The sequence below is a fragment of the Macaca thibetana genome, chromosome 11, assembly GCF_024542745.1.
Source record: "Macaca thibetana thibetana isolate TM-01 chromosome 11, ASM2454274v1, whole genome shotgun sequence".
Lineage (NCBI taxonomy): Eukaryota > Metazoa > Chordata > Mammalia > Primates > Cercopithecidae > Macaca > Macaca thibetana.
Genome location: NC_065588.1, coordinates 76200291 through 76215447, shown reverse-complemented (window position 1 = coordinate 76215447; position 15157 = coordinate 76200291). Strand labels below are relative to the sequence as shown.

Here is a 15157-nt window from a genome sequence, read left to right as displayed (position 1 = left end):
AAGCACATTTTGAAATTCAGTACATAATTCAGTTCAGTACAAGGCTGGGTTTCTTTGCTTTATTTATTGATATCTTGAGTTCCCTCACTGAGTAACTCAATGAGACAATAATTTTCTTGGGGATGGGGACTGAATTCACACATTTTCTAGGGATTTTTGTACACTTAGTGAATTCCCATTGAAAAAAGTCCAGCCAACTTACCTTGCCATGCTATAAATGTAAGAATGTTTGGTTTATGGCAGCAGTAGTTTTAGGAAGCCTACCATTGTTTGGAATTCTTCCCCTGTGGTTCCCAGTTGCTCCCAAGGAGATGACCCCCACACCATTTTGTCTTCAAAATACTAACAGCTCACTGTTGAATCAAACAGGGCCAGCCTTAGCCAGAAAAAAAAAAAAAAGAAAGAAAGAAAGATAGATGTGAGAGCAGTAGTCTCCTAAAAGCTGAGCCTTGGCAATATATTATACTAACAGTGGACATTTAATTCAGCTACATTGAGCTACATTGAGCTGAATTAAATGTCCATTGAGTTCTGACTTTGTGGTGGTACTTAACATATTCCAGATTTTTGTTTGTTTGTTTTTTTGTTTTTGAGACGGAATCTCGCTCTGTCACCAGGCTGGAGAGCAGTGGCATGATCTCGGCCCACTGCAACCTCTGCCTCCTGGGTTCAAGTGATTCTCCTGCCTCAGCCTCCCGAGTAGCTGGGGCTGCAGGCGCGTGCCACCACGCCCAGCTAATTTTTGTATTTTTAGTAGAGATGGACTTTCACCATGTTGGCCAGGATGGTCTCAATGTCTTGTCCTCATGATCTGCCCCCAAAGTGGGCACCTTGGCCTCCCAAAGTGCTGGGATTACAGGCATGAGCCACCGCACCCAGCCTTCAGATTTTTTAATGTTTATGTTACATTCTTACCATGGCCATTTTTAAAACTTAAAATAATGTCTACTATTTTTTGACTTCTTGGTTAGGTGTTTCTATATATCTTAGCTAATTCAACCAAATTAAAGTTAGCATTTACACACACACACACACACACACACACACCATTAATGATTAAAGAAGATGAAGTCTAGAGAGATTAAGGATTATACCTAAGCTCATAACCCTTCTATGTTGTGAAGCCAGAGTTTCCAACCAGGTCTGTCTGACTTCCAGAGCTGCCTTATGGCACTATTTGGCTAGAAAATTCACATCCTAATTGAATTTCTAACTATTGTACAGTTAATATTTCCTTTGCAAGACATTGGTGTGCATTCAGTCCAAATGGAAATATTCACCTCCTAACACAGTGACACTTTCTCCTCCACACATCGAGCATGGAATTTCCAAACATTCAAAATCATCTTCACATTAAGCCATTTGTTTAGAGAAGTCCCCATCTTGAACAGTTGGAGCTGTCAAGAACCAGAGGCAAATGTGTGTTCCCATGATACAGAAATGATTTTCTAAAATTATCTTCAGGAACAAAATCATAACAAAGATTTTGGGTGGTGAGGGGAGAATCTTTTTTTTTTTTTTTTTTCATTTTGTTTCATTTTCTGAAAAGATTTTCCTCAAATGTTCTAAAAATCACATTTGGGGTAGAAATCAAACAAGACCAGCCTCAGTCAAAAAAGAAAGAAAGAAAGAAAGATAGGTGTGAGAGTCACAGTCTCCTGCAAGCTGGGCCTTGGGGATGTCAGTTATGTGTCAACACCTCTCCTCTGGTAGCAATGTTAGTACAGTCACCAAGAAAGGCAAAAGAAAAAATCTTCACTCAGCAGCATGAGCCCAGAAGAGACAACCGAAGAGAATAGCAAAATGGTGTCAGTAAGCAGAATAACTGTGGGTAAGAGAAGGGAGTCATGTGGTCTAAACACAAGGTTCTGTTTCTCTTTCACTATAATGACTATGGAATCCTGTGAGATAAAACACATTTGTTAAAAAGGGAAGACGTGTCCCCTTTCTTAAGTTGAGTAAACATGGTCTGCATCCAACAAGATTGTATCACAGAGAGAAATGATTCCCCAAATTTTCCTATGCGACCAAGGAACCAAAGGAGTTTGAACAGTGCATTTTTCAGTTTTTTTTCTTTCTTTTCTGAAAGAAGTTAGAATGTACCAGCTGATGTCACTGACATAACTTGATACTCCTGAGGAAGAGGAGATAGAGACAAAAGGGAAGAAAATAAATTTAAATTGGCATGCTCTTGACTTTACCAGCTGGCTGAAAGAGCATTTTTCCTAATGAATCGGAAGCAGTTCACAGCCTAACTGTAAGTGGGCGGAAGGCCCTGGGATAGCTTAAAGAAATATACAAAAACTAATATATGTGTAACGATTTTCATATTTTTGCTTTTTATATATTCTTGTTTATCAGAATATTCAACTCCAAAGAATAACAGGTGGTCTGTATGCTATGTACAAACATAGACAGACAGATAGATAGATAGATAGATAGATAGATAGATAGATAGATAGATAGATAGGATATAAAACCTCAACAGTTTTAGGTTTTATGGAGAGAGAGAACTTATTTATTTTGTGTATGGTTTGGGGTTTGGGATATATGTGTGTGTGTATTTATAAGCCAATTTAAAAAAACATTTTTATGTATCCACACATTAGGAAATATAATGAAAAAAAGTCTGACAAAAATTCCAAGGAATAAATGTAACAAAATTTGCAAAATTTATGTGAAGATTTATTTTTAAAAGATTTATTTTTATTTATATAAATGTATGGAGTGAAAGTGTAATTTCATTACATTGATAAACTGCACAGTGTTGAAGTCAGGGCTTTTAGCATATCCATCACTGGAGTAACACACATTTTACCCATTTCTCATCATCCACACCACTCTTATCCCACCTCAGAGTCTCCACCATCTAGCATTCCACACACTACTTGCATGTGTACACATTATTTAGCTCCTATTTATAAGGGAGAACATGTAGTATTTATCTTTCTGTGGAAGACATTTTTAAAACACTGAGAAAGGGAACCAAAGAAGAGTTAGACAGGTGGAAAGGCATACCATATTCTTGGATAGGAAGGTACAGTTAATAAGAATACCAATTTTCTCCACCATAATTTATACAATTAACATATTATTAAAATAACTAGAGAATTTTTTTCAACTAAGCAAGCTTATTCCAAATTTTGTATATAAAATGAACATACAAAAGAGGATAATTCTGGAAAAGACGTATAAAGTGAGGGACTAGACTTACTAGGTATTTAAAATATATAATAAAGCTATAATAATTGAAACAATCTGTACCTGCACTTGACTAAACAGAGAAATCAGTGGAACACTATGGAAGCCGAGAATTAGATGTAAATACCTAACAGTATTTAGTCTATAATAAAATGGCATTAGAAATTTTGAGAGGAAAATGGATTTATAAAGTTACAGAAGAAACCATCGTGGGTTTTTAAAAAATGTAATCTGACAGTGTAAGATAGTTTGTACACATGACTCAAAATACGGAAGCCTAACAGAACAAGTGAACATTACCGTAAGAAACTAAAAATGGCCAGAAACAGTTGCTCACACCTGTAATCCCAGCGCTTTCGGAGGATGAGGCAGGCAGATCGCCTGAGCCCAGGAGTTCAAGACCAGCCTGGGCAACATGGTGAAGCCCTGTCTCTATAAAAAATACAAAAAATTAGCTGGGTGTGGTTGCACATGCCTGTAGTCCCAGCTACCCAGGAGGCTGGGGTAGGAGGATCACCTCAACCCAAGACTTTGAGGTATCACAAAAGGGATATTAAGGGCTCAAATAAATAAATAGTAAAGCCATCCACTGAACAGAAAAAAAAAAGTAGAAAAGAGTACAAATAGATAATTTATAGAAAAGGAAATTAAAATGAGAAATGCAAATAAACTTCACATTGAAATATCATTTTTCACCTATCAGGAAGATAAAGATCTAAAACTTTTATTGCATACTCTGTTGGCAAGTCTACTGGGAATGGGCACTCTCACTCATGTTGACGGGAGTAGGTACTGGTAAAATCCTTTTGGAGTGTGATTTAGCAACATCTACCAAAGCTATAAATATGCATACTTTTTACCTAGCAAAGGTTATCCGACAGATCTGCCACACATATATGTGGAATATGAAAGCATAAGGTTATACATTACAGCTTTTTTATTGTAAATATTGGACACAGCTTAATATCCTTGCATAGGGGCTGATAAAATCAAATTTGGTTCATCCATTTCAGTGTGCTTACTCCATACAGCTACACACGCTAAAGAAAAGGACAAAACAAATCCAAAGCATATATATCATGATCCTAAATTCCAGTTTCCAGGGCAGTCTGGGTTTATGCTTGTTGTTCTGGTGTTCCATCCAATTGACATTGCCTTGTACTCTCCAAAGTTATCTGTCTATTTAACAAATAATTTGGTTGTTGCAATGGAGTAAATGTTTATGTTCCCCCAAAATTCATATGTTAAGGTCCTAATTCCCTGTGTGATGGTATTAGGAGGTGAGGCCTTTGAGAGGTAATTGAGTCATGAGGGTAGAGCCCTCATGAATAGGATTAGTGCCCTTATGAAAAGACTCTGGGGAGCTCTTTTGCCCTCTTTCTGCTATTTGAGGATACAACAGTCTGGAACCAGCAAGCTGGTTCTCACCAGAACCCAGCCATGCTGGCACCCTGATCTCTGACTTCCAGCTCCAGAATGATGAGAAATAAATTTCTGTTGTTTATATAGTCTATAGTATTTAGGTTGGTGTAAAAGTTATTGCACAACTACTTTTGTACCAACTAATAATTGAAAAAAGCACAATTACTTTCGCACCAACCTAATAATTTGTTCCAGCAGCCCAAACTAAGTGTACTAAGACAATCACTCTAAGTGTACTTCACTTTGGAAGTGAGAGAAGGGATTGGGGTGAGGCAGGGAATGGGATATGAGGTTAGATGAAGGGAAAGGGAAGGGAAAGACAACTTGATGCTTCCCAGACAAATGGGTACAATTCAATTCTCTTTTTGACCCTATCAAAGCTGTAAGCTATAGATGGTAAGTCTCTGGAGCCATGAGAACCTCAGTTCAAATACTGGCTGTACAATTTACAATCTATATGACCGTGGCCAATTCCTTAACCTCTCTCTGCCTCAGGTTTCTCATCTATAAAATTGAGATACTAGCACCTATCTCATTAAGGTTATTGAGAGGATTAGATGAACTAATGTATGTGAAGCACTTAGAGTCTGACACCTTTGAAGCACTATAGATGCATAAACTATTACTGTGATTCATGTCACTCTTAGTGTGGCTACCTCATCCAGACCTTGACAAAGTCAATATATACTGAAAGACTCAACTACTGAAATAAATCACAACTAAGATCTACATAGAAACTGCATTCACTCATCCAGCACATTTTTTTTTTTTTTGAGCATTTATACTTATGCTCTGAACTGAGCTCTAGGAGAATAAAATTATATAAAGCACAGGAGGAAAATAAGATGATTTGGTATAAAGCCCACATGCATAAGATGAAACTATTATAAGATACATTGATTATGAATTTTTAAAACTTGATTAAATTAAGCAAAAACAAATGGTCTAGTTGCCAGTAAGTTTGTTAATCTTTTGATTATCTGATAATCTTAACAGAACTTCAAAACAGAATAAAAATTTTTAATACAGGCCGGTTTTAGCTAATACTGAACAATACAGGGGTACTTAACTGCACTTGCCTGGTCAAGAACAAACTAGCTCTGCCACTTTCCTTGTGTACCTTGAGCAAGAAAGATACCTAAACTTTCTCTCCATTAATTCTTCATATTTAAGATGAGCAGCACTAGCTACCAGTTCATATGTTGTTATAAGGATTAAATGTGAGGCAGTTACCTAGTGTTTAGCCCATAAGAAATGCTCAGTAAATACTTGCGAGCATCATAATTATTATTTCTCTGAATTTAAACAAGTAGTACTTATATCTCTATTCATATTACATCTTCTCCACCTGATTTGCCTTCATTTTTCTCCACGTAAATGAGACTAAACATAATTCATTATTGTTAAAATATTGCATGTTTTTTAAAATGCATTTCCAAAAAAACAGTGGCATGCTGATATTTCTCATAGCAGGAGTATAAACTAACTCCCCTTCAGGGAGTTACATAGCCATCTCTTTGTTTAGGTGATTTCTAGACTTCCTATTTAGGCAAGGCTCTGATCTAGAAGACATAACTTTTTATAATCCAGCTCTGATGACACAGCATGAGTGATGGAGCTATAAACAGACTCCCTCCTCCTCCCCCACAAACCATGTTTCTGTAGGATGAGGGCCCAGTCAGTGGGAATTCACTTGTAAAAGACTTGGAAATACTTTCTTCAGCACACAGCTGAGCACCAAAACTTTTCAGCTATACGCCATCTCTCTTACAATTATGTTCTAAGCCAAGAGAAAAATCTTGCTAAGTTATTTATGTTTATGGCATTTGATTTCTCATTCTAAAGTGTTAATATTACAAGTAACTTAAATAGCAGGCACAGTCTAAAGATTTAAAAAGAAGAAAAAGCTGATAAATTACTGATATACTTGCTAAAGTGAATATTAGGAATTTAAGTATCAGATGTTCTAAAGGGGGAAAAAAACATGTCTGAGAACTAAAGAGATTAGCTGAGAACTGAACTCTAAGGCAGGTATTTTTAGGAATCTTTGGTAGTGTTTTAATGTCAGTTAGCTTAAGAAACAAAGTAAAGTATTTGTGTCTCATAGTTGCTAGGCAACATATTGGATTTGATTTGGTTTCCAGTCATTTTAAAAAATAGTGCCATGATTATAATAGCAATAAAATAGTATTATCCTTTTCTCAATTCAATATTAAAATACTTAAGAACAGTTGGCTTTGATGGGGTCATTATTACTTAACTTTTATTTTTTCATTGTTTCCATATCCTTATTCCAGAATCCTGGAACCATGCACACTGTACTCTTAAAAGAATAACTTACATCTTAATTGTGCATTATGCTGTTTTACTATTTTTAGATTAGATATTTACATAAAATTCAAGATACTGAAGTTTGTAGCCTTTTTTCTGAGTTTCTCTACACTTTGATCATCATATTCCTGAATCATCGATACATTTTCTTTTTAAGAAGGCAGGGGAGTAGTATGGACCTTAGAGAGATTTTCACTTAAAGTAGTTACAATATTGCTATTGAAAATGGTCAGCTTCAGATATTTTTTTAAAATATTTACACAAAAACCTAACTCCCCAAGCCAGGAAGATTAGGTATTATTAGTATTTATGTATTTTTGTGAATTTTTAACTTAGACGATATTTATGTTTTCTTATAAAGTTAACATACACTTTTTAATTTTTTTTAGTCAGGTACTACAAAGCAGTATAAAATAAAAAGTAGCATCCCTCTTCCTACTCCTTCCTCAAGTTACTTCAATCATATTCCCCAGAAATAATCGCTAACACTTTCTTACAACTCTACATATTTTTAAATTCTGCTTGGAAACATGTGCTACATTTGACACAACTCATTTATTGTTAGAGCTTGAGTGCAGTCTTTGTTACCACCCAACCAAGAGTAAAAAAGAAAAAATAGGTTTTTTTCAGGAAAAAAAAAAAGAATCCCTGGACCCAAACATTTCTCTTCCAATTCTTTTCTGGTAGTAACTCTTTCTCCGCTTTCCATTTCTGGCCAACACAAACACACAATCCAATGACACAGCTAACTGACCATATTGGATGGGAACTTCTGGATGGAAGTTTTTGAAAGGTTAATGTATCTGAAGTAGTTTCCCAGCTCTTAATTTCGTCTAAGTGTAATGTACCAAACAGTTAATATCTCTCTTCTGTCTGTCATTTATTTCTATTAACTTTCTCTTTTTTATTGTTTACTCTCATTTTATTGTTTACATAAAAGTTTGAAGGGCTAGAATGATCTGGGCCTCTTGAAGGTACAGGAAGCCCACTCTAGGTACACGTGCAAGCTAAAGCTGCACCAAGAAATTGTAACTAAGAGCTCTGTCTCACACACACACACACACCTTAAATCAGAAGGCTTTTCTTTTAGATTCTGTCCTCCAGGATCCAGTTTTCTGGATAGTCCAAACGATTTCCACCCTCCAGCCCTAGGAGAAGCTACTGTTCTTAGATCCAGTTTTGGTATCTGGAAGGTTAGTTTCCTTCCTGTTTAGGCTTGGTTTCTATAACGTACATTCTGTTCTCTCTCGCCCGATTCTCCACTCCCGTTACCCACGCACACATGCACACACAAACACACACATGATCTTTGCCATAAGATATGTTTCCAAACTGTTCCTCAGCAGCCACGCTCTGAATTAAAGCCATCCTAGGTATTTGGCTTATTTGTCATCAACAAATTTTAGGGTGCCTGCCCAGCTCATGCCCTCTTGTCTGAGAGCTGCCTCTTCACTCTACCGTCGCAGTTGTTTATATCACATCACCTCCTTCCTCCTTGGCTATGAGCTGATTGGATGGCAGGTGGACCTCTGCCCCTTTTGCTGGTCCCATCAGATCCACTCACTTGAGAACGTGAACTAAGAATCGCAGTACTGAGAGTCAGCAAAAGCTAAAAAGATACTGACATGTCAGGAACTAGGGTGGCCATTTGGGGGTAATCATGCTGATGAGGAAGCAGAAAGAACCAGACTTCAGACAGAAGAAAACAAAGTAACAAACATTCAGAAACAATCAGAAACATGAGGCCATGTGACAAGTAAAAGCAAAAACAAGAACTAGAACATAAGAGAGAACAAATACTCCCTAATTGTTGACAACTTTCCATTTTTTCATGAAGTACATACACAATTTTTGACCCTAAATCCTTTTTAATAGCTGAGAATCTGTTTAATAAACTCACCTTGGTTTAAGCTAGATTGATTGGACTTTTATGTCTTATAACCAAAAAAAAAAAAAATCCCTGACTATGATCTTTCTTTCTTTCTTTCTTTTTTAATTTTTAATTTTTTATTATTATACTTTAAGTTCTAGGGTACATGTGCATAACGTGCAGGTTTGTTACATATGTATACTTGTGCCATGTTGGCGTGCTGCACCCATCAACTCCTCAGCACCCATCAATTCGTCATTTACATCAGGTATAACTCCCAATGCAATCCCTCCCCCCTCCCCCCTCTCCCCTCCCCATGATAGGCCCCGGTGTATGATGTTCCCCTTCCCGAGTCCAAGTGATCTCATTGTTCAGTTCCCACCTATGAGTGAGAACATGCGGTGTTTGGTTTTCTGTTCTTGCGATAGTTTGCTGAGAATGATGGTTTCCAGCTGTTTCCATGTCCCTACAAAGGATACAAACTCATCCTTTTTTATGGCTGCATAGTATTCCATGGTGTATATGTGCCACATTTTCTTAATCCAGTCTGTCAGTGATGGACATTTGGGTTGATTCCAAGTCTTTGCTATTGTGAATAGTGCCGCAATAAACATATGTGTGCATGTGTCTTTATAGCAGCATGATTTATAATCCTTTGGGTATATACCCAGTAATGGGATGGCTGGGTCATATGGTACTTCTAGTTCTAGATCCTTGAGGAATCGTCATACTGTTTTCCATAATGGTTGAACCAGTTTACAATCCCACCAACAGTGTAAAAGTGTTCCTATTTCTCCACATCCTCTCCAGCACCTGTTGTTTCCTGATTTTTTAATGATTGCCATTCTAACTGGTGTGAGATGGTATCTCGTTGTGGTTTTGATTTGCATTTCTTTGATGGCCAGTGATGATGAGCATTTTTTCATGTGTCTGTTGGCTGTATGCATGTCTTCTTTTGAGAAGTGTCTGTTCATATCCTTTGCCCACTTTTTGATGGGGTTGTTTGTTTTTTTCTCATAAATTTGTTTGAGTTCTTTGTAGGTTCTGGATATTAGCCCTTTGTCAGATATGTAGATTGCAAAAATTTTCTCCCATCCTGTAGGTTGCCTGTTCACTCTGATGGTAGTTTCTTTTGCTGTGCCGAAGCTCTTTAGTTTAATTAGATCCCATTTGTCAATTTTGGCTTTTGTTGCCGTTGCTTTTGGTGTTTTACACATGAAGTCCTTGCCCATGCCTATGTCCTGAATGGTATTACCTAGGTTTTCTTCTAGGGTTTTTATGGTATTAGGTCTATCGTTTAAGTCTCTAATCCATCTTGAATTAATTTTCGTATACGGAGTAAGGAAAGGATCCAGTTTCAGCTTTCTACTTATGGCTAGCCAATTTTCCCAGCACCATTTATTAAATAGGGAATCCTTTCCCCATTTCTTGTTTTTGTCAGGTTTGTCAAAGATCAGATGGTTGTAGATGTGTGGTATTATTTCTGAGGGCTCTGTTCTGTTCCGTTGGTCTATATATCTGTTTTGGTACTAGTACCATGCTATTTTGGTTACTGTAGCCTTGTAGTATAGTTTGAAGTCAGGTAGCGTGATGCCTCCAGCTTTGTTCTTTTGACTTAGGATTGTCTTGGCAATGCGAGCTCTTTTTTGGTTCCATATGAACTTTAAAGTAGTTTGTTCCAATTCTGTGAAGAAACTCATTGGTAGCTTGATGGGGATGGCATTGAATCTATAAATTACCTTGGGCAGTATGGCCATTTTCACGATATTGATTCTTCCTATCCATGAGCATGGTATGTTCTTCCATTTGTTTGTGTCCTCTTTTATTTCACTGAGCAGTGGTTTGTAGTTCTCCTTGAAGAAATCCTTTACATCCCTTGTAAGTTGGATTCCTAGGTATTTTATTCTCTTTGAAGCAATTGTGAATGGGAGTTCATTCATGATTTGGCTCTCTGTTTGTCTGTTACTGGTGTATAAGAATGCTTGTGATTTTTGCACATTAATTTTGTATCCTGAGACTTTGCTGAAGTTTCTTATCAGCTTAAGGAGATTTTGGGCTGAGACAATGGGATTTTCTAAATATACAATCATGTCATCTGCAAAGAGGGACAATTTGACTTCTTCTTTTCCTAACTGAATACCCTTGATTTCTTTCTCTTGCCTGATTGCCCTAGCCAGAACTTCCAACACTATGTTGAATAGGAGTGGTGAGAGAGGGCATCCCTGTCTTGTGCCAGTTTTCAAAGGGAATTTTTCCAGTTTTTGCCCATTCAGTATGATATTGGCTGTGGGTTTGTCATAAATAGCTCTTATTATTTTGAGATACGTTCCATCAATACCGAATTTATTGAGAGATTTTAGCATGAAGGGCTGTTGAATTTCCTGACTATGATCTTTCTTACTCTCTTACCTTCTTCATATTTTATTTTCTTTTTTTCCGTGGATTTCCCTGCCCCAAAAGATAATGCCGTTTGGATATTTTCTCTTAATCTCTGAATCATGCCCAGAAATTGTATGGCATATAATCAATAAATATTGATAGACTTTTATAGCATCAGAACACAAATAATAGGAACAATTGCATAAAGCAATATACAAGCTTTCATTTTTTTCAGTGCTAAATTTGAGGCACTACACCAGGGACTTTAAATCATTGTCTCATTTCTTTTTTTTTTTTTTTTTTGAGACAGAGTCTCTCTCTGTCACCCAGGCTGGAGTGCAGTGGCGCAATCTCGGCTCACTGCAAGCTCCGCCTCCCGGGTTCACGCCACTCTCCAGCCTCAGCCTCCCGAGTAGCTGGGACTACAGGTGCCCGCCACTGCGCCCGGCTAATTTTTTTCTATTTTTAGTAGAGACGGGGTTTCACCATGGTCTCGATCTCCTGACCTTGTGATCCGCCCGCCTCGGCCTTCCAAAGTGCTGGGATTACAGGCGTGAGCCACCGCGCCCGGCCTTCATTGTCTCATTTCTTATAGCAGTCATCCAAAGTAAGAGCTATTTGTCCCTTTTGTAGAGGAGAAAATAGTAGTCTGAGAACTTTATGGAATAATACTGCCTAAACACACATGGCTAACAAGCTGAAGACTCAGGGTTGTAACCCCAGTTTATCTGGTTCACAAATAAACTCTCTAGTATACGAAGTCCATATATTTCAATATCAAGTCCATATATTTCAATATAATTCATTGTATTATACAATATAAATTCTCTTAGAGAAGCCGAGTCTCCTAGTGCATCTCTCTCTCTCTCTCTGTGTCTCTCTCTCTCTCTCTTTCACACACACACACACACACACACACACACAAAATGTGCAAGAAATGGCAAAAATGAGAAGGCTTCATCCTTCACAAGTGCCACTGGAGCCAAAGAGGCAATGTTGCAACACAACAAGAAGAATTATGGAATGAATGAGTTCTGTGCAGTAAAGGAGATAATGGGCATCTCTTTGCTCTCACGTCTATGCTAAAACAGAGTATGAAACTTTCTCCCACATCATTAACATGTCAGAGAACTTGCAGAACAAGAGGCTTGGCAAGGAGAAATGCACCTCAGCCATCCCTGGGGAGAGGACAACAGTAACAGGCATTTTACAGAGCCTGTCTACTCTGAAAGCTCCATAAGAGCAGGAACTCTGTACTTCAGCACCTGGCACATTACCTGGCACCTATGAGGAGTTCAGTAAATACTGGTGAATGAGTAAACTCCAACTCTCTAAGTTTCAGCAACTGCACAAATTCTGACAATCCTAAATGGGAAGAAAACTGCAAACATACAATTGATGCTGACTACAATCGAAAGGATGGAATCTAAGCAAGTTCTGATGGAAATATTGATAATCCTCTGTGGGTGGGAAGGAGGTGGAGATATTCCTGACAATGCAAAGTAACTACTCAGACACAAACAAGAATGGAAGGTGAATTCGCACAGAACACAGAGGAGAGTCAGCAAATGCCAAATAATCAGGGGAATACATTTAAAAAGGAAAAAGAAAAAAATCATACACTTCTTTTTTTTAATCTGAGAGCATGTACTGTTTATTAACTGACCAGATTAGAAAGATAATCATGGAAGACACCATAGTTCATTCCAATAAACCTGTTGATCTGGTCCTCCCTGTTGCTAGTATCTCGTCCTTTTACAAAATGGATGGTCTTTTTCTTCATTCCACATTGTGGAGAGGATAATTTCAAGGGCCACACTAAGTTATTTGCTTCTTTGAAGCATTTTCCAACAGTACAGATCTCATGAATCAGATCCACCATGCAAATGATGCCATATTTACCAAGAGATCCAGCAATCAAAGTGTTATCTGTCAAAGCAATTTACTTCTTATTGATTTTGCCATAATCGTTCTTATAGATTAGTTCATGTACTGACTTCGGATTTGGGTAACCCCATGCAATATATGACTCTACAGTCCTCAGCATGTTAACTGAAGCTTTGTTGATCTTCACAAAGGTTTCACTGAAGATTTGATGAAGGCGAAGAAGCTGCAACACCTTTCAGACATTTGGGCTCACACTATTGATACCTCTGACCCTGAATACAAATGCCAGTTTGGGTTCTGCAGATACATAGAAGCTGCCAGCTTTTCTTGCCATCTGAGCCATTCAAATTTCAATTCTGTACATCTGCCTGTATTCCTTATGATAATGCTTCGCTTTTTCATAGATAAGCTTCCTCTTTGCCTTTCAAAGCATGTTTTGGGCAAACTTCTTTCTCAGGTGCTTGATCTTCAGCTCTGCAAAATTCCTACACTTTTTCTTAAAGGTTTCTGGCACAGCAGGAACCTTATTCTTCTCCTCGACACCTTCCATGGTTCCAGCCGGAACAGAGGCAAAAATCAATACATTTCACTTAGTGACACCTCCGTAAGGATTTTGCCAGTATTCTAGTAGGAAGAGTTGGAAGTTAATCCTGTGAATACATAGAATATCACATAATAATGATGATAATAATATTACTGTAAGTAAATTTTATTGAGGACTTATCAAAATATTTCAAGTAAATTCATTCATTCAAACTTTGAATCCAGAAAATAACCCTATTGGGTGGCTACTATTATTATTCCCATTTTTTGCAGATAAAGAAACAGAAATTCAAAGAGGCAAAACAATTTCCTTAAGGTGAAAAGATTAGTAAGTGATAAAATCAAGTTTGTAGTTCAAGCTCTAGGACTTCAGGGTCCATGTTCACAATCACTGTACTATACCACTCTTAGCCTATATAAACTGTACATAATCTGTTCTTCAATGTAGTTTCATCTGTTTTTAATCCATTATATTTTTCTTATAAAGATCTGAGTTTAAAATAATGAATCTCTTTCAAGTATTGCTATATGTCAAATCTGGATCCGGCAGGTCCCACTTTACAGTTGTGTATCAACTTAGCAGCCAGAACTTCTCTCCATTCCCTACCTTTAACTGCTAAAAACTTGTCTCTTATATATGACTACAGAGCCTGAATATAAACCAGAGGCAAGAATTTATTGTCTTTGAAGCCATTACCTTTAATGCGCCTTTAAAATTATTCTAGACCTGTTTCTGATCTCTCATTGTCAGTGATGACTATACTTCATTTTCAATTCATGACTATTTAAACCTTTCTAAGCTCATGAATTTTAAAAAATAGATACATAGCTATAAAACAACCTGTCTAAGTTTTGGATCATTTTCTTGGCTTTGGCAACCAGACTTTTGGCTCATGGACTTGAGTTAGTAGTTAAGTTCCAATTCTATTCATTTGTCTAGTTTTGTTATAAACACCAATTTTATGTGTTTGAGAGAGTTGCTTTGTGGGGGGGATTGGTTGTTTGGTTTAATTTTATTTTGCCATACTTCCTGTTCGCATATGACTCATTCTCCCATTTAGGCAACACTTTAGGCAATTTAGGACAGAGAGCAAAAATGTCAATAGTTTTGACTTTTGAGTTTCTAAGACCCGGGATTTAGAACTTCAAAAGCAAATTTTAAAAAGGAGCTCAGGAAAGAATGTCAGCAAGATGGTGGAATAAGAGGTCCCCACTGATATCCGCCTCCCCCCTGCCCCACTGCCACAGTAGCAATAATTTGGCAGCCATTCATGTTCAAAAGTGCCTTTGTGGGAGCTTTGGAACCCAAGTAGGAGACTGCATAGCCCTGGTAGAGCTCAAGACCAAGGAAGGCTGTTTTGAGAATGCAGACTCATGCCCAAGTTAGGCTCACTGGGCATGGTCCTAGCTACAAACTCAGAAATAGCCCCCATTCCCCTTTGACCTCAGCCCTAGCACTACTTGGATATGCTCCTGCAACCAGCACCATCTGCCAAGGGAAAGAGGAAGAGCTATGTCTCTCCA

At 37.6% G+C, this 15157-nt stretch overlaps 1 pseudogene; it reads right to left on the bottom strand.

Annotated features, from left to right (window-relative positions):
* Positions 1-12860: 12860 nt before the first annotated feature.
* Positions 12861-13497, bottom strand: LOC126931638 (60S ribosomal protein L7-like; annotated as a pseudogene).
* Positions 13498-15157: the final 1660 nt, after the last annotated feature.